Source organism: Bos mutus, chromosome 17 (genome assembly GCF_027580195.1).
Source record: "Bos mutus isolate GX-2022 chromosome 17, NWIPB_WYAK_1.1, whole genome shotgun sequence".
In the NCBI taxonomy this organism is placed as follows: Eukaryota; Metazoa; Chordata; class Mammalia; order Artiodactyla; family Bovidae; genus Bos; species Bos mutus.
The window spans coordinates 13,810,467-13,829,890 of NC_091633.1; the positions used below are offsets into that span (position 1 = coordinate 13,810,467).

Genomic DNA, 19,424 nt, shown 5'->3' on the forward strand with positions numbered 1-19,424 from the left:
CTACTCCAAGATTTTACTGAGTTTTGATGAAAAAATTAATTCTTCATTATCCATTGAGAAAAATGCTTTGGTGTCATTCTAAAATAGTATTAAATCAATTGTGATCTTTGTAGGGAAAAAAGCTGGAAAGCATCATTCACTCTTAAAGCTACCCAGTTAATAACAAAAATTACTAGTCGTGTGCTGGACTCTGGTTTGCATTATATGATTTTGACAAATTACTCCAATCTTATTTTGCTTTATCTAATATTAAAACCTGGCTATACGTTCCATCTCTAAGACATATTTAGAGACTGGGAAGAGAGAGCAGAGGGAAATGGTTTGGAGTGCAGAGGAGAAGCAAAACAAGTAGGAAAAATTAACAAGAAAGAATTTTCAAGAATAATTGATATATGAATAATTGAGAGTTTAATGTCTTTTAATTAAATGAGGAACTCAAACATATTTCAACAAAGCAATGGGCAATGTAATGAATAATGTTAGGTAAAACCTCATCTTTAGTATCTTACAAAAGCAACAGAAAAACCTAAGGAATTTTCTACAATCCATTATTCCACTTATTAGGCAAATACCTATCTTCAAGAAAGGTTTACAGCAAAGTTCTTCATGTGTCATGCAGTATGTAAAACAAAACTACAGTACTAGAGTTTCTTAAAGAGTAAAAATCATTTTTTATTGGGTGACTTGTAAATTCTTAGAAAGGAACACAACTAGGGAGTTAAAAATATGAGTAAAACAATCTCTATCCTGAAGCAAATTATACTCTAGGAGAAATTTAAGTATAATAGATGGTACAGATAAATACCAGGGGACAAGTATAGGTTTCTCTAAAGCACCAAAAACAATTCTTCTACCTGTGGGAATCCAGAGGTGATGTAGAGGACTTAGGACTAAGGCTGAGCTCAAAGAATTTTCAGTGAGATAATGTGAGACTGAAAGCTTAGGAAGGAAGTCACTGCAGGAAAGGAAATACTAATAAATAGCTAATGTTTACTGAGTGCTCACTTTGGCAAGCACTATTCTAAGGGCTTTATTATCTCCTTAAAATCTCACAGTTAATTCTGAGACAGGCATTATGTTATTATCCCTATTTTGAAGTGATAAGAAAACAGAGATATAGAGTTAGGGTAACTTGCCCATGGTCACATCATTTGTCAAGAGTAGGGCCATCTTTCAAATTCAAATCTGACTTCACCAAAGCACTGTACTCTCAAAAGCATTGAACTTTACAACCTTAACTGAAATGGCATGACAAAAAGTAGCTTTCATACATATCTTAATAGCTAGACATGTCAATATATATTCTGTCAAGTTGAAATTCTTTTAAAATAACACAACTATCAGTAAAAAGTTCACAGACACCAAAATGGTTAAAAGAGACAATTCCAAGTGCTGACAGATGCACAGAAACAGAAAATTTCATACCCTACAGATGGGACTCTATATTGCCGAAGTCACTTTTGGGAAACTACTCGACAGTATCTATTAATATTAAAGGTAAACATCTGTAGGTCCTCAGTTAACACACCGTTAAGTGTAAGGATCAGTTCCACCTACTGCTGGTGATGATAAACTCAAAGTCTAATAACTACATTTGTTTTCTATGAATTCCCCACATAGCAATGACATAAAGAAGAGAATCATTATGAGATTCTCTAAGATTCTTTAAGAAATTACATTCTATCTCATCATAAATGATTGCATAATTAAAAGATAAAATTAATATCTTGGGTACTAATTCAAATTGCACCTAATGATCCTAGAGAAATGAATTACTAGAGATAAAAGATAAATCTTGCTTGGGTTTCTGATCTTTATTTCTATCCTTAAAAATTAACAGACCTCTTTAATTTGTCTTTCTAACTTGGCAGATTTACTAAAATCAGGAGTATGCTGCAGTTACTTACATGTATTTGGTTACTGTATTTCCTCCACAACTAACACAAATAGTAAAAGAGCAAACAGTTCTGGTAAAGCAATAAAAATAGTCTTTTTTTTTTTTTTTTTTACTGTTTCCGACAATTAAATATATAACTGTAAAACAAAGTTAACCTAGAAGCAGAAGTGACCATCAGGAGAATCTCTGGAGAAAAGTAATGAGTGATTTAACAGAAAATGAAGCTGGCTAACACCTGAAGGATTAATGGCAGTAGATCATTCCAAGTTGCTCAGATACACAGCGTATAAAATAAAGCCCTACGAGGCAGTCAAGAGTCCCAAAGAGATTACATTTAATAATCCTCCTGAAATGGCAGAGGAACATTCTACACAAAAGTGTGGTGTCTGTGATGTCAAGGATGACAAAGACAGTAGCAGTAAACCCGAGAAGCCAAATCTCCAGCACCCAAACTCCAAAGTTCTCTCTGCCTTTATTTTGTGCAGCAGAGCTAATTAGCTGCCTTAAATGAGTATTCAGTATTCACATGCTATCCAGAGTTGCACACCATCTCTGCCATCAGCCTTGTCATCAGCACTTAAATTCTAGGTAGTGACCTAATAAAAGAAGATGTAGCATTCTATTTATGAGATATTGGTGACTTCTCTTCTGCCACTGGATAAGCTTAGTGTATCCTACACTCAGACTAATGGCCCTTATTACAATCTCTGAAACAGTTTACACATGGAGATAGTCCAAAAGTAAATTTCAATACTTTTACATTCACCTGGCAAAATATGATCACTTTCGTCAACTATTAAAGATAACTCTGAGTTCAAAATATGCCCTGCTTTTCAAAAATTTGATATTCAAAGTATCTAAATTTAGGAAGGAGACTTCGGTTTTGTTTTTAAAAAGCTCTGATGGTTACAAAAGGAAACTTTACAGGCTTATTTTAAATCACTCAGCTATCTATATCTAGCACATTTATAAATAGGATTCAGTTCATTAAAATGTATTTTTTTAAATGTATTATTGCATATGTTTCTTGATCCAATGTCTTAATGCATACTGAAATAACTATCATTTAGTCAAGGACTCATCTAGAACTTCACTAATTTTTCTTATCTCTGGCAAGATACATAACAGAAAAGTTTTTAAGCCTTTTAAATTACTAAAATAAGTCAATTATAGCCACTCAAAAGACATACATTATATTTCCTCCCGACTAAGAATTCAGCTAGCACCCTTACCCTGAAAAGTGGCAATTATCTCCCACTGGACAAGTTCTAAAGAAAAGGCATCAGCTTCTGATTTGAGGCCCACATTCTTCTCAGCTGATCTGATTTCTCATTTTAAGAAGTGAACAAGGACATAAAGAAAATATACCTTCATTTGTTTACTTTCAACCTAAGCAATGTTAAACTTCTAAAATTCAAAAATACTATTTCCCTCATATATATCCTGGAGATAGGTCTATATAATTATTGTGCTCACATGTCTGCATAAGTAGCAAAATTAAAACAAACGTTGAGATTATTGAAAGTACAAAAGAAGTTTATACAATAGCGTGAATTGGCAATAAGACCTTTCACTTTTTCATGTCTACAATGGAAAAGAAACAGACCACAGGTTAAGGTGGTATCTTGTTGGCCATCTATATAGCTATTTTTAACTCCCCCAATATTTTTAAGGTCATCAAAAGAAATAGAAATCTTTCTTTCAGAAGTTGCTAATAACTGTTTTTAATCAGTGTTGCTAGAAAAAGAATACCATCCTATAGGGAAAGCTGAACTAAAAACAACGTAGCCTACTATAAGACGACAGCACAGTAAAGTACATAGTGGTTTATGGACTTCCAAATTTAACATTTATGTATTCTCAAATATTATTATATTCCTCCATTCCCCCTCAGTAACATTCTAAAACATCAGTAGTTTTTCATCCCTTTTAGTAGAATGACTTACAGCCACAAATGTAAAATACAAATACATTAATTAAAGATCTTAATATGGTAAAAGTATATACAGTTGTTTCTAACAAGAAGCTGTTATGCTTATAAAGACATGTGAAATAATCATTTTCACTTACAAGTTTATGTTAAATAGAAATGTGCTATTATTTTTACCATAAAAAAGTTGTTATAGAAGTCATCAATGTCATAATTATCACCTTAAACAAAATATCTGAAAAGTCTTTGTCTTTTCTCAACTGTGAGGCAAAATAACCCCTGCAAATACTATATAATTCCTCATATGAAATTCATATATTTTGAGAGAAAAGTAAAGTAAGTTCAAGATATTTCCTATAGATTCCCCAGGAAACAGTCCAGGATCACCCTCTTTCAACTTGGAGCACGTATCTATCTGTGTATCATTAACGGTATCTGGAATTGTGCCAAATAGGCAAATTTCTAATAAGCCTCAAATTTTAAAAAATTGTTTTATTTTGAAAAATTTAAAAGAAAACAGGTAGAAGGATAGCAATCAAGTACATTTTTTTTCAGATCGGATTAAGTGGCCAAGAAGTGTCACTTTGTATTAAATATACTTAGTATTTAAAAATCTGAGAAATATTTTAAGGTCTGAGATATTAAAAAGCAACCATATATACACCAATATTTTGATAATTTAACTACAAAATACATTTATTAGATTGCACTGGGGGAAAAGATTCTAGATTAAACCATATCTTAAGTATACACACATCAACACAAATGACACTGGTTTTATGGAGCTTTGACTTTTGCAGAATTATTAATTCACTGAAGATAAACAGCAGGGAAAGCACAGAGACGAGAAGAAAGTTAAAGTGTCTTTAGGATGAGGAAGTGGAAGCTGAGGACAGGGGCGTAAGAGCATCTGTGTCTCCTGTTGTTCTCCACTGTGCGCTTTCCTTCCTGTTCCATCTCTGAGGCTCAGCTAACATTCACAAGCATGCTAGCCACTAACTCAAAGCCTTTTTGTCACAAAAAGAATATAAGTAACTTTTTTCATCTTCAATTTAAAAAATTATAATTTTAAAGAAATTTGGGGGAAAGGTTTCTTTCTTTCCATTTTAAGTCATGAGACACCTATTTCTAAAACTTTCATTTTTGTTCTAAATTAAAATTCCACCTTCTAAAGTTGTCCACATCAATATTTTTGGCCCAGATGCATTTTTTTTTTTATTTTAACATACCCTGTAGTTAAACATAACATGTCTATTTAAATGCAAGGCCATATACAATCAATTCTCAATTGTTCAGCACTAAGAAAGGCAATGTCAGAGTGTCTCACAATTGGGCAGGACCGGGTTCAAATGTGATCCATTATTAACTGTCTCAAGTTAATTAACCTCTCTATTTCAGTTTTCAATGTTCTAAAATAGAGATGATAAAGCACAGCTCACAGAGATACAAACATTAAACAAGATGTGATCACACTCTGGATATAATAGTTATTGACTAGAAAGGAAAATCCACTCCAGAATCCAAATAACAAGGTATTACACAAGCCACATCCAAACACTGATACCTTAAATCAATTCTGTGCCACTGGTTTTTTAAACTCTTCTGAGCAATACTGGGGCTTCCCTGGTGGCTGAGAGGTTAAAGCGTCTGCCTGCAATGCGGGAGACCAGGGTTTGATCCCTGGGTCGGGAAGATCCCCTGGAGAAGGAAACGGCAACCCACTCCGGTATTCTTGCCTAGAGAATCCCATGGATGGAGGAGCCTGGTGGGCTACAGTCCACGGGGTCCCAAAGAGTTGGACACGACTGAGCGACTTCACTTTCATTTTCACTTTCTGAGCAATACTGCCTTCCTTTCATACCAAATGTTACAGCGCATTCTGATCTACTTCAAAAAGCAAAGACCAGAGTGGCCTAGGCTGCACTGAAGGCTATTTTCACTCAGATGGCCTCACAGTCCTGCATACCACACAAAGTCCCAGAGCTCTTCAGACTCTCTACCAGAGAACTGCTCCCTCTATGGCAGTCAAGCCTGTGTACACGATGTCCCATATATAGAAAGCAGACACACTTTGTGCCTTTCCTGCCTTCTTGCAAAATACTGGCTCCTCCACTTTATTATCTACTTTATTCCTCAAAATAAGCTCAAGATTGTTCCACAGGCTCTATAAGACAGTCCAGAACAAAACCCTCTCTCTGAACATGAACTATTCTTCCTGTCCATTCTTCTAGATGAGGGTCCACTCATCTCGGAGCAGCACTTTGTTTGGTATTACTTAACTTGGGGCACCTGTCTTCTCTGCAGACCTAGTCGCACTCACAAGGTATGTGTGAGCCCCTGACAGTCCTGAAGAGAGCCCTGCAGATCACTTTTTTGTATTACTAAAAGGCAGAGTGTGCTCTGAGAAATGGCGGGGTGGGAAGAGTCATTTCAATTATGCAATGTTTGGGATTATTTAAGCTACAGACTCTGACTTAGATAAATTAACATCAGTAGAGCCCAAGATTAATCAGGCAAAAGCCTTTTTTAACTGCTACCATTAAAAAAAACTGACTGGAATATACCCATTTAAAACTGTACTACACACATACACACACTTAGTGCTGTTAACTGTGGTACTGCTATGTTATTAACACAAACATACAAATAGCAGTATTTACGTCTTACGGAGAGAGGTTAATTTGATTAAACTTCTCTGCTCTTAAAATCTTTGGAATTTGGTGCCCCGGATGTCTGGAGCATGAGTGCCTGGGGAAGAGAGCGTGACTGAGAAAGAGGATCGACAGCTTAGTTACGTCTTAGACTGAGAAGGGCGTTCCCAGGGTCTCTCTAGTACTCAGCTTGTCTAACAGAGGGCTGCTTCGGCGAAGGCAGACAAGGAAGACTGCTTAAACACACAACAAAGCAACTGAGCCTTCCACAGCACTAAGGTGCCAAGAGAGCAGATTCCTCTCCTCACAGCTCCTCCATCTGACACTGCTTCAGCACTGAGACTCACCACACCAGTGCACGGTCAAGCTCTGCTTTACACGGTGCTGTTCAATTATAAACAGCGTGAGGACAGGGGCCACATCAGTTGCCCACATTGTTAAAAGCCCTTGCATCCATCATAATGTGTGGCATACAGCAGGCTCTTTAAAAAGGGGGGTTTGGGATGGGAATCTATGTATATGTACACATATATGCTGAGTATAATAAATGGATGGCAAGAATAAAGAAAAGCGCTTTCATGCTCACCATCACATCATACTGATTTTTTTTTAACAATATGACCTGAAGATGGAGTTTTAAAATTATGTTAAATGTAAGATATCACATTAATAAATTTCCTGCAAGGCAGGATGACATGTAGAATATTTAATATTATTTCTGACCAGGTCTAAGCTTTACTTATAAACAGTTTTTAAGAGTCTGAAGAAAACATGATTGCAATACAGTAGAATCTTCTGCATTCTGGCAGCACATCAAAAACCTGTCCCAACAGGCCTAATGCTGCATGGTCAGCGAAGAGGAAAAGTGAAAGGAGTCTTCTACTTTGCTGCTTCTCTGAAAAGGGAATCACATTAGGCCATTAAGTAGTCAGATACATTATTTTATTGCTTGCAAAACCCCTGGGTAATAAAGAATGAGTACAAATTGCCACAGGCAGTTTTGGAGGAAAAACAGAACTGTGCAAAACAATGACAGCTGCTCCCCGCAGCACTGGACGACTGCAGTAAAGAAAACAGGGCATCGGCTGCAGTCTTTCTGCTCAAGTGGAGCGCGCGGCCATGTGCAAGAAGGGGCTACATGAGCACCTGATTCTGCAGGAGCCGGGTGCACGGCACAGGGAAGAGAAGGGTGGGAAGAGGCAGATGTAGTTTGTAAAAGCAACCACAAGTCAGAGTCAGTCACACACATACATTTTCATTCTCTTCTCAGTAAGATGACCATGGGCAGCCACCATGAAAAAAAAGCACATGCCCCTGGGAAACACATAAGTAAAAAGGTCAATACTTTTTATTGAGGGGAACATTAATATTTTCCCATGGAAATACTAAGACATAAAAATAAAGAAGGATATTTCTTCAACATGGTCTATGATCTAAGGAAATAATTTCCAGGCAAAGAAAACCAATTTGTGTCAGATCTCGTATGGGGAAATAGCAAGAATGAGTGATTTATTTTCATGGGGTTCAGAGACTAAAACTGGACTCGTATCTTCAACCTTGCTTAAAAGATGTTATAAAATATCAGATTTATTTCTAAAAACCACTGCTTTACTTTAACCTCTTTATTGTGCTATTTTTAAGTACTGTGTGAGACCTTTATTTTACACACTACTATACTATCAAACTTTTAGAAAAAATTACAAGAACTCTTCAGTATTATAGTAATAAAAATGCAAGAGCTTTGCTTTTAATTATAGAATCTCATTACAAAATCATGAAAGAATTTTATCTGTAACAAAATAGAAAACCCTTATTTATGAATTTTCAATTTTCAAATTTTCATTGAAAAGAAGAAAAAATCTCTAGTGCAAAGAGATTTTTCTTCTTTTCAATGAAAATTTGAAAATTGAAAATTCATAAATTCATAATTCATAAATTCATAAATCTAGTGCAAAGGAATCAACTATACCAGTGACCAACAGATGGCACAGGTGGTCACAAGCAGCCACTTTAGTATCTGCTCTTTCAACTGAGCAGGTTCATGCTCAGTGTCACGAAGTTTTGATAAGATGACTAACCCTATGATGTTTAATAAGCAAAAGAGCAGCACAAAGAAAAAATGCGTGGTCAACAGAAATGAAACCCAAGATCATTTCTAAATCTAAAAGCGATGAGGAAATGATAAGGTCAGGACTTCCCTGGTGGTCCAGTGGTAGGACTCAGCACTTACACTGCTGGGGGCCTGGGTTTGATCCCTAGTCAGGGAACTAAGATTCTGCAAGGCTGTGTCATGTGGCCAACACAACACTGAAATGTGTGCTAGAAAACAAATCCACACAATACTGAAATGTGTGCTACAACAACAGAGTTCTCTATGATACCTATTTTGATCATCCAATCACAGTTTACCTGCTTCAACAATTCTACAACGGTCCATATTAGTGCACTTTGGGAAAAGACTCTTGGATAGCACTTATACTGCCAATAGGCACCTGGTAACACTGGCAGGAAATTGCAGTAGAGGGAAAATTCGAATAAACCATTTTGACTACATACTCCTATCAGCTAAATAAATAAATAAATGAGCAGACATCACCAATATGGAGCTATTCATTTACTTTCTAATTTTCCACACTTAACTGTATTTCATTGAATGTAAGATATGATAAATTGTAGATACTGTTATCTTACTAACGCTAAGGAATAAAAAGCACTAATTACAATTATTAAGTAAGAAATACCACAATTTGAGATGTTAAGATGGTGGTGAGGGGGAGGAGATGCATTTTAGAGCCAAAGAAGTGTAGGGAGTGACTAGCACTTGATGTGTTGTGTAAGATCTAAAAACTCCAGGAAATACTGAAGCAAAGTTAAGACTGGCATATTGCAGTCCATGGGGTCACAAAGAGTCAGACATGACTGAACAACAACAAAATATCCACTAAGGTGGAATTTTTAATAGAAAGGGAGAAAAGACACGAAGTAACATTTTTATCCATGCACTTTAACAGATTTGTCTTCTGTTTGGAGATCCTTATCAGAATACAGGATGAAAGGACACTGGCAGAAGATGAGGTGAGATCTCAACAAATGGTTACTGAATGAAGAAGCAAATGTTTTATCTCCTCTACTGGGTTTATTACACATCACATGAACACGATCTGTGATGAACTCAACAAGAAGAAAGGAGAAAAAGCAGACCACAAATATTTCTCGTGAATTACCACCCCTCTTAACTTCTTCATTCAGTTCAGTTGCTCAGTGGTGTCCAATCTCTTCATTAGACTAATATAACTGTAGGGGTAAAGAGCACAGACTTCAGAGCTGAACAACTCTGGTTTTGCAGCATGACTATCTGTGCCACTCATTATGAAAATCACTACAGACACTTCAGTGATCTCACCTATAAAATGAAGATAACAGTTCTTATATCACAGGATTAAAATGGGGATTAAATGAGAAAATGCACACAAAGCTTTTAGCAAATTCTCAGAACTCAGCAAGACTCAATGTATGGCAACATAGGGATCATTTATTCAAATTAATTTCATCTTTTAAATTACTTTAGATTATCTGAGGTGAGAGATGCAAAGATGGTATCTGAAAGTATTTGACTTAAACATCAGTCTTATTCACCAAGACCATGTTTAGATGTCCCTCTAACACAAATATTCACGGGATGAATCCTGAAATCAAAATCCATTTTTACCTATAAATCTGAGGGAAAATCAAATTAGGGAATGGCACCAAAAATCACATACTGCCTTCTTATTTAACACCAGTACAGCACTGAGGAGTGCTCTGGGCCTCAGATGTGTCTGACAACTGACAACAGTAATGGGAACAGCAAAGAACTCTCTCAACAACACAAAGCCAGAAGAATCTCCCCAAAACGTCAAGGCTCATTTTAACAAGATCTGGTTTTCTTAACAAGTGCCTTTGACACAAATACTAGTTTAAGTAAGAATGTATTGATAATCTGCCCTATAAGAATATATTCTACTGATGACCAATTTTCAAACATTAACACTGTCAAATATAAACACTCCTGACACATGGTTTAGAATTTCCGAAATGGTCAACTAAAGAGTTCCACCTTGGCATAAACCCAAAGGTGGATGGCAAAATACTGACACTGTTTGTGGTAAGCAGGAATCACTGGCCTATAAATTTGCTTCCTGACTCCCACTGCCTCTGTTTATTACCTTAGGACTGGCAATAGCTTTTCTCAGAGTAAGAAATCCGAGTTCTACGTACAAACTTGAATTGACTTTCCACATATGCTTTTCAGAATGTCAGTGCTTTGGATTCAAACTCTTAAACGTTACATTTTAAGGACACTCAGTCTGTGCCCTCGCTAGGACTGTGAGGATTCTAACCTGAAATAATACCTATCACTGCTACGCACAACCATATATATGCTAGCACGGGCATCACCTTTAATGTACTCATGGTAGCCCACATTAAAAAAAAAAAAAGCATACGTTTCCAAGATATAAAAGTCTAATAGGGAGGAAAAAGACACGCCCTCAATTTGAAGTTCACAACCAAAGAGCTCTGGGTGTAACAAGGGAACCTGGGCACAAGAGCCAAGGTACTCAAGAGAATGCAGCACTCATGACCTGGTCCATGCGAATGACAAAGATGCTGCTTCCGAAAGTGACTGAGAAAAACTCAAGGTCCAAGGCATATGGAGGGTCTACTTTATTTGAAGACCTGACATCTTCCCATTGCAACAGTTCATCAAGTGGACACCTCTTAACAGTCAGAAACTTAGTGGCAGAAATGAATAACACCAAAGGAATCCAGAACAGCTCTATTAAAGCTGATACTTGGAACCAAGACTTGTTGGCCAAACACATCCCTCATTTAAAACAAGCCTAACCTTTGTCTTTTTTCCTGAAAGATGATATCCACCCTGGCTTCCTTCACTCAAGTCCTGACAAGTTTTTCCTTCTTTTGGCCTGGGCTACTCATTTCCAACCTGCAGGTGAACTGCCTAGTCCCATGGTAAAACCCTGCCTGTCCCAAATTCTTGCTCTGGCTACCCAGTCTTAACACAGAATCCACCAAAGTCAAAGGCACTGAGGTAAGAGCAGAGATATGGGAGAGCAGGAAGTATGAAGGCAGGCTGAAAGCCCAGCCCCTTTAACTTGCTGGCTGTCCAACTTTGAGTGGGTTACTTAACCTTACTGCACCTTAGGTTTTTACATCCATAAACCAAGGGTAATTATTACCTAATAGGATTATTATCAGAATTAAGTAATCTTTGAAAAAATGCTTATAAAAGCAGTATACAGTACTACTTTAACCAGTAAGTGCTAAGATATTATTTCCATTTATATATTTTACATAACAAGAGGTTCACTGGGGGTAAAAATACTGCAAGAATAGCATGTGTTTCTTATTCAGCCAGCTTTACAAAAAATAAAAACTAGTTAATATCAATTATATCTCAATAAAACTGGGAGAAAATTTAAAGAAATAAAAACTATAACAGGATCACTCGTTGATTTTTCTATCCACCTATCATCCACTGACTTATAGAAATCCTGAACAAAAGACTGGACCCTGTGCTTAACTCACTAGTCATCAGTCAGCCAAGTATAAGTCAAATACCATCAAACAGGGATGGAAGGGGCGAGGGGGAACTTCCTGGCCACAAAAAATAACTTTAAGAATCCATCACCTCTTGCTATCTTTGGTTCACAGGCTTCACAGAATCTGTGCCAGGTATCATTTTGTCTCACACCTTCATTTACAGATAAAGAAATTGGTATCCACCAAGATTTGTATAGGACTTTTATCATTATTAATAAGTTATTTTATACGAATGCAAGCATCATACACATTTGGTATTCTTGATTACTTAGAAGCACATGTTAAATACTATAAGAAATCTCAATGTGAGTGAAAATATAAATCCATATTCAAACAAATATTTTTGCTGAGTTATTGAAAATTAGGGGAGGTCCCACTTATTGGTCAAACATAAATAATACAACTAGAAACAACAATGGAAAAAAAATTTTCCCGTAACACCATTTGCCAGAAATGGTATTACTAGGTGAAAGGTAACATGAATTTTACAGTTCTTGTTTTGCAGTACAATATCACTATCTAGAAAGACTGGATTCATTAACATTTTTTTTAAAGCGTTGCAGTAAATAAGTGTGGAGGCAACCCTTAAGTGTCACCAGCCTTGGTTTTGTCCATTTTATTTTTGCTTCATTAATATATATGAATGTATACTTCCCATTTATTTCCATCTGCATTTATTTGGGGGCTTCCCTGGTGGCTCAGCAGTAAAGATCTGCTTGCAATGCAAGAGATGCAGGTTCCATTCCTGGGTCAGAGAGATCCCTGGCAGGCTGCATGCAGTCCATGGGGTTGCAAGAGTGTTTTAATAGGGTGGGTGAACAAAACACTTCTCTTGCAAACTTTGCCTTCAAGATTATTGTAAAGACTGACTGAAACTGAGTCTTTGTTTCATAAAAAATGGCTGTTTTTTTAATCTATTAACCATTTGCAAAGAGAAGGGTCTAATTAATGTGTTCATTTTCAGTATTTCCTAGATATTATACTTGATATATTTATCATGATCAGACTGTTGCTATTATTTTTATTAGTAATGCTGGTTTTCAAGTACTTTTTGAAAAATTTTTAATGTAACTACCAAAATACAGATAAATTATTATTGGTTCAACAGGATTTCTTTTAAGCTTCATTTTAAAGTACAGCCAAGATAAATAAGTTTTTTGGTGTATTTATGCTTAATGAGCATGTTTCATTTCACATTTGACTTCAGTGCCTATATTTTGATTAGCAGTTTCAGGTTTTTTCCATATTAACATACACACCTTTCTCAGTTTATTATGTTTATCTTCTCAATAATTTTATTTCACTCAAACAAGTACTTGTTAAATTCATATACAGCCGACTCTATTCTAAACTATGTATCTTACGTTTTTTAGGGAGGGTGGGTGGGTAGGAGAGTAGTTGATGGGTACTAAGTATCATAAAATTTAAACAACTGTTACTTTTTTCATGACTTAGAAACAGGTAATACAATCCCCCATATGCCCTTTTTACCCATTAGAATCAGGCCTGATTATTTTTTCACGCATACTTGACTATAATTACGTCAAGTTTTACATAGCATAAGCATCAGTCACTTTTGATAGGATGCATTAAAGGCTAAACTAGATAAAATCACTGCCAGGGGACGTGTCCAAATGCAAGGGCTATTATAAAACAGGTACTTATAATTCCAACGCACATTTTTGGACAGCCCAGAATTTAAATCTCAGAGCCACAATCACTAGTTGTGTGACCTTAGGCAAAGCACATAATCTCTCTGAGCTTTACTCTTCACATCTGCAAGATAATCATCTCTCTGTAAAGGTTATTATGAGGATTAAATGAAGGTTCATTTGACGAGTAAATAAATGTTAGGCACACTTCTAAGCACTTTGTAAGTATTAACTCATTTAATTTTCGTAACAATCCTGTGGTGTAGGAACAACAATTACCTTTCTTTTATAGATAAACTGGAAAAAGAGACATTAAGTAACTTTACTTACCCAAGGTCACACCACTGGTGAGCAGGAAACCTAGGGTTTGAATCCAGGCAGTCTGACCTCAAAGTCGACACTCAAGTACCGCACTAAAGTGCCCCTCAAAACACTGAAAGCACTTGCCCGGCACCCAGCATAATGGTCAGAACGATGATAAAGCACACAGTGCAAGGCTGGGCACAGAGCGCACAGTCCCCCAGAGGCCCAAAGATGGCTGAGGGCCACAGTGTTAAGACGACATATAAAATACACAAGTACTCCAAGATTAAACTTATACCCAGTACAGAAATCTCTAAAAATACAAATTAGTAACACTGCTCTAAGAACGTAAAAAGTAGTGAACTGTATTAGAAATCACTCTCCGCCACTGAGAGCCTAGTTTTTTCTCTTAACATTGTTAAATGAATCTTACAAATAACTAGCAGTTGAAACTTGGTATGTGTGTGTGTGTATATATATATATAGCGGGTTATATAATGAGTAGCCATTTCTTTCTCCAGGGTATCTTCCCAATCCAGGGATAGAACCTGTGTCTCTTGCACTGCAGGCAGATTCTTCACCTGCTGAGCCACTGGGGAACCCCCAAGAAATACAAGGGTAGGAAGAAGAAAACAACAATCACTAGTACTTCAATATCATCATATACAGTTAGAGATAAATATTTAATTTTCCGATGATGACAGCTATAATACTTTCTTTCAATTCTGAAAACAGATGAAATTTCATGAACTCAACTAATGTCAAGGTGCTTCAAGACAGAAATGTTCTTCAATTGAGAAAGAAGCATTAACTCCACTTACAATTGTTTTATATAAAGAATGCTTTCTCCACTCTTTATGCTTAACGTAAATTAAGTTCAGTCAACAGACATGATTGACTGAATCCAACTAACTAAAATGGTTTCTAAAACCATTTAAATAAGTTTCTATAAAATCTGAGTCACATGTTGAGAAAGTGATTACTAATTAATGACAAACATTGGAAATAAAACTCATCCTCTTTCATTGTATAGATGACACCAAATCACTCACTTGGCGTTGCTCTAGCGTAGTATGTTTCAGCTTGGTTCCATATATGCTAACGAATTAGAAGAAAAAAGGAACTTCTGTTCTTCTAAATTGGGTACCCTGTGAAAAACAACTTTCAGGCAGAGCCAATACTATTCAGATGGATACCTATTCAAAAGGCATTTATTTACACTTTCAGTATACTAACATCAACAGTCCTCATAAGCGAGCCTTCAAATTCCAAGCCCTGTACTAGCTAGCAAAGGGCAAGAAAAGTAGTGTTGAAAAATATTCAAGTAAACTGCCCTTTCCCTGCCATACTCAGAACAATACTTTTATACAAATCAAACAAAACTCTTACACAATCTTTCTGGGTTTTCTACCATAATAACGGCTTAATGTGATATGATTTTTTTCTTACTCTAATTTACAGGACAAGTAAGACTCTTAACGTATCTTTCAATTCTCCAAACTAGTAATAATTAAGTTTTAATATTTAAAATAATCTTTTTAAGTATCTTTTTTTTGCCATTTTAAATCTGTATACCAAATCAGTGAGCTCAAATAAATCCAATTAGTTAAAGGCACTCCAACTGTGGTAAATCAGCATTCACATCAGTTTTGGGAAGCAATTCCTTATATTTCAGGAAACTTAAAACTTCTAGGTTTTCAGCTTTTATATCTCATTTGATTTAACATTAAGCTAGCGCTGGTTTTTATTATATGTTCAAACAGGTTTCTCAGCAAGCTATTGATCTGCTATTTGAAGAATAAGCAGGCTTGCCATCCTGCAGATACTTTTGTTGACTGAGATACTTTTGATACATCCTGCAGTCGTGTCCAACTCTTTGCGACCCCATGGACTGCAGCCAATCAGGCTCCTCCGTCCATGGGATTTTCCAGGCAAGAGTGCTGGAGTGGATTGCCATTTCCTTCTCCAGGGGATCTTTCCAACCCAGGAATCGAACCTGGGTCTCCCACACTGCAGGCAGACACTTTACCGTCTGAGCCACCAGGAAGATCAAGATACTTTTGTTAACAAGCCTTAATGCCCTGTTTTTAACTGTACTTGTTTAAACACAAGGAATATTTTCGTTATATTTCATACACAGTGACAAAACAAGGCAAGGATTCTTCATATAAATGAATTTTATAAAACTGTAGAGTTCCCTCAAACTTCACATGTGTTTACATACCCATGGCTGATTGCACACTATTTCATATTATACTATGTCAAGGTAACTGGCAGATATGATTCCTGCCAAATCTTGCCCAGTAAGCACTATTTCACACGGGCCATGCTCTGTCCCCTGACACTACACCATCAGCAGCACCACCACTTAAATTCCAATCAGTTTCCTGACTCAAACTTCATACTCCAATTTCCAGCCATACCCCTCCCCCTGCCCCGGGTATGAGGGGGACTATTGGCTCATAAAATTAGCTCACTCAAGTATGCAGAACAGAGCTGTAATCTGATCTGAAATGTGTGGGAACCTGGTTCCATCTTGCAACATAACATAATTTTAAAATTTCCCTTTAACTGGAGGAAATGGATTAATAGGAAATTTGGCACTTGAGTGGACCAAACATTGCAGGAGGCCCAAGTAGATTCTTGTCTGCTGGGAAAGGTGGTCAGGACCAACACAATAGCTTTTGAGTACAAAGAAAAACAACTTGATTCTCTGAGAGCAGAATGAAACTAAAATTAAAATCATACGCATTTACTATGGAAAAGTTCTTAAAAATAACAACCCCCTCACTTTTTTAATGAACTGTAATGAAAAATTACTTTATTTAAACCCAAATATTCAAGTATCTGTTGCGTGCCAGGTGGTTGATGGATTGGATTTTTGAAAGCAACTCCTTTAGAACACATATGAAACACACCTGCTATGATACACAGTTCACTTTTAAGCCTATAAAATGAATTGAGAGGCAGTGGGAAGAACAGAAATCTAAAGGTTGGAACCACTTACTGGAATTAAACACTATGGAGCTCTGTGCAAATCACTTAACCTCTTATTTAAAAAGCTAAGGGGACTTTCTTACCTCACAGGTTCTTCCAGCTCCAGTCACATAACAAACCAGATTCTTTTATTAAAAAGTAGCATTAAGTAGTTTGAAAGTCCACACTTGGAAGCTAGGAAACTGGATTAAAATGTAAAGTGTTTTAATTTTTCTTAATTTTATGGTAAATTAAATAAAAATTACTAATACAGAGATACAATATTAGAGTCCTCTGAATAAAATTCTGAAAGAATACCTAAGAGACCATTCACAGGGACTACCTCTTACGAGTCTGGGAGCAAAACAGCTGAAGAGGGAGGTTTTTGTTGCCTTCTAAACTACCTAATTTTTCCTAGAGCATTTATTACTTTTATAATTTTTTTGAACCTCCAATTTTTAAAAAACTCAGGAGCACGTAAATCATCGCAGGCTATGTAACACAGCAGAAAGCACAAGGGAATACGGACGGGGAGAAAAGGTGACTAGTCTGCCTCTGTCTGGCTCTGTGAGCTTGGGAAATACATTTGAGGTACAACATTATAGCTTTCTTATGAAAACAAGAATGAGACTGCTCAGTGTGTTACTATCCCACTGGACTCAATTTTATATTAACTGGTCTTAGGTTACTTTTCTCTCATTTAGCCATTAAGTGTGTCCATCAAACGGTGAAATAACAGCAGGACCTAAACAAAAGACAGAGTGCAAATTAACTTCCCTATAATAAAAATAATTAACAGCCCCCCGCCCAAATCTAACAGAGTTCTGAAAATGTTTAATTTGCGGAAAAGAAAAGAAGGTATAAAAGATATACTTGGTGAAAACCTGAAATCTATTACTGACAAAGGTGAATAAATATACACTTGGACCTAGACCTGAATGTTTTATTAGAATGCTTTCCAAACATATGCTAGAAAAGTAATTAAATTTAAAAATTATTATCAATCACATAAATTACAACTCTGCTGGAGTTAGGATATTGTCTTGTTTCTTAATTGACTGATGGTCATACTTTCTGTCTCTAAATATTAACCCCATTATGGATTTCCCTAAAGATGGATCTGAATGCATGAAATTATTCTTTGTAGTTTAACATTCGCCCTCTTAACAGACAAAACTAAGGTTTGTTATTTTATTGTCCTTCTCAGCTTCATGTGACCAATACAAGGGTTAGGTGGTTATCAGGCAGCTTTCTCAAAGCTTCCTACTAACATGCATCTCTTTATTGTACTTTTTCCCCGTATCACACCTCTTGAATAAAACATATTGTTAAATATTAAAACTTAAAGTTTTCTTAAGCATTTAACCTATGTTCAATTTTTAAGCTTTGAAAGAATGCTTTTTCTCACACCTCATCTAATACATAAATGAATAAATGACGGGATGGTAATAATTTTCTCCTCCGAAATTCTAAATTTGGCTAAATGCCACAAATAAAGTGTATTCTTAAATTACTATTAAGCACCAGTCGCTGAATATTTAGGCAAAACTTCAAAAGACGGGTAGAAACTCACCTCTCTGTACCCCTGATCTCTATTCCTTTGACCCAAGGATTCAAAGTGACACCTAGAAAGACTTCCAGTTTGACAGTGCTAGGGGAAGAAGCAAACCAGGTGATGACCACAAGGGAGCCCTCAACTGAGCAGCTTGCACCTTAGACCCTTAGGCCAAGTGCCCAACCAATGCCCAAGGCCTGGAAACTCTTTCTTCCTTCTAAATATGCATTTAAATGTCCTACTTGGGCTTTATAGTGCAAGCAAGGTCTGTAAAAGAAAAGCAAGATTAGGAATCTCCTTCAAAACCTTGAACACTGCCATCTCTGTCTTTTCTTGTGTCCCTTCTCCACAAAATAGTTTTCCATTGTCTGCAGTTAGCCCAGGAGGTAAAAAGCGAAATCATTTGTTTTTTGTTTGTTCTTTATGACGTCACACCTAATAGTAAGCCTGTACTTTTTATCTTTCTCTAACTTTTTTCATTTTTTGGAGGAAGACAGTACTTATTCTTCGTTTGTTGAAATCATGGGCAAGAGCCCTGGGAGAACAGAAATCCCGCTGTGCCCTGGTCGCAGTCTAGTCTCACTCACCACCAGTCCTTACAGGCTGAGGAATGCTGGTGTTGTTTAGTCACTAAGTCGTCTCCGACTCTGTGTGACCCTATGGACCATAGCCCACTAGGATCCTCTGTCCATGGGATTCTCCAGGCAAGAATACTGGAGGGGTTGCCATTTCCTTCTCTAGGGGATCTTTCTGACCCAGGGATCGAACCTGTGTCTCCTGCTTGGCAGGCGAGTTCTTTACCACTGAGCCACAATAATAAGACACAAGGACCCAGCAAGCAGTTTGCAGAAAGGTCTTG

General features: G+C 36.6%; 1 protein-coding gene and 1 non-coding gene across 3 annotated transcripts in view; one reads left to right on the plus strand and one right to left on the minus strand.

The window, feature by feature from the left end:
* MED13L (mediator complex subunit 13L) overlaps nt 1-19,424 on the minus strand; it is a 279,235-nt gene that overhangs the window by 89,447 nt on the left and 170,364 nt on the right. The gene's annotated exons all lie outside the window — the stretch shown is intronic.
* TRNAV-UAC (transfer RNA valine (anticodon UAC)) lies at nt 8,674-8,745 on the plus strand. The gene has a single exon. It is a non-coding gene; the product is annotated as a tRNA-Val (tRNA).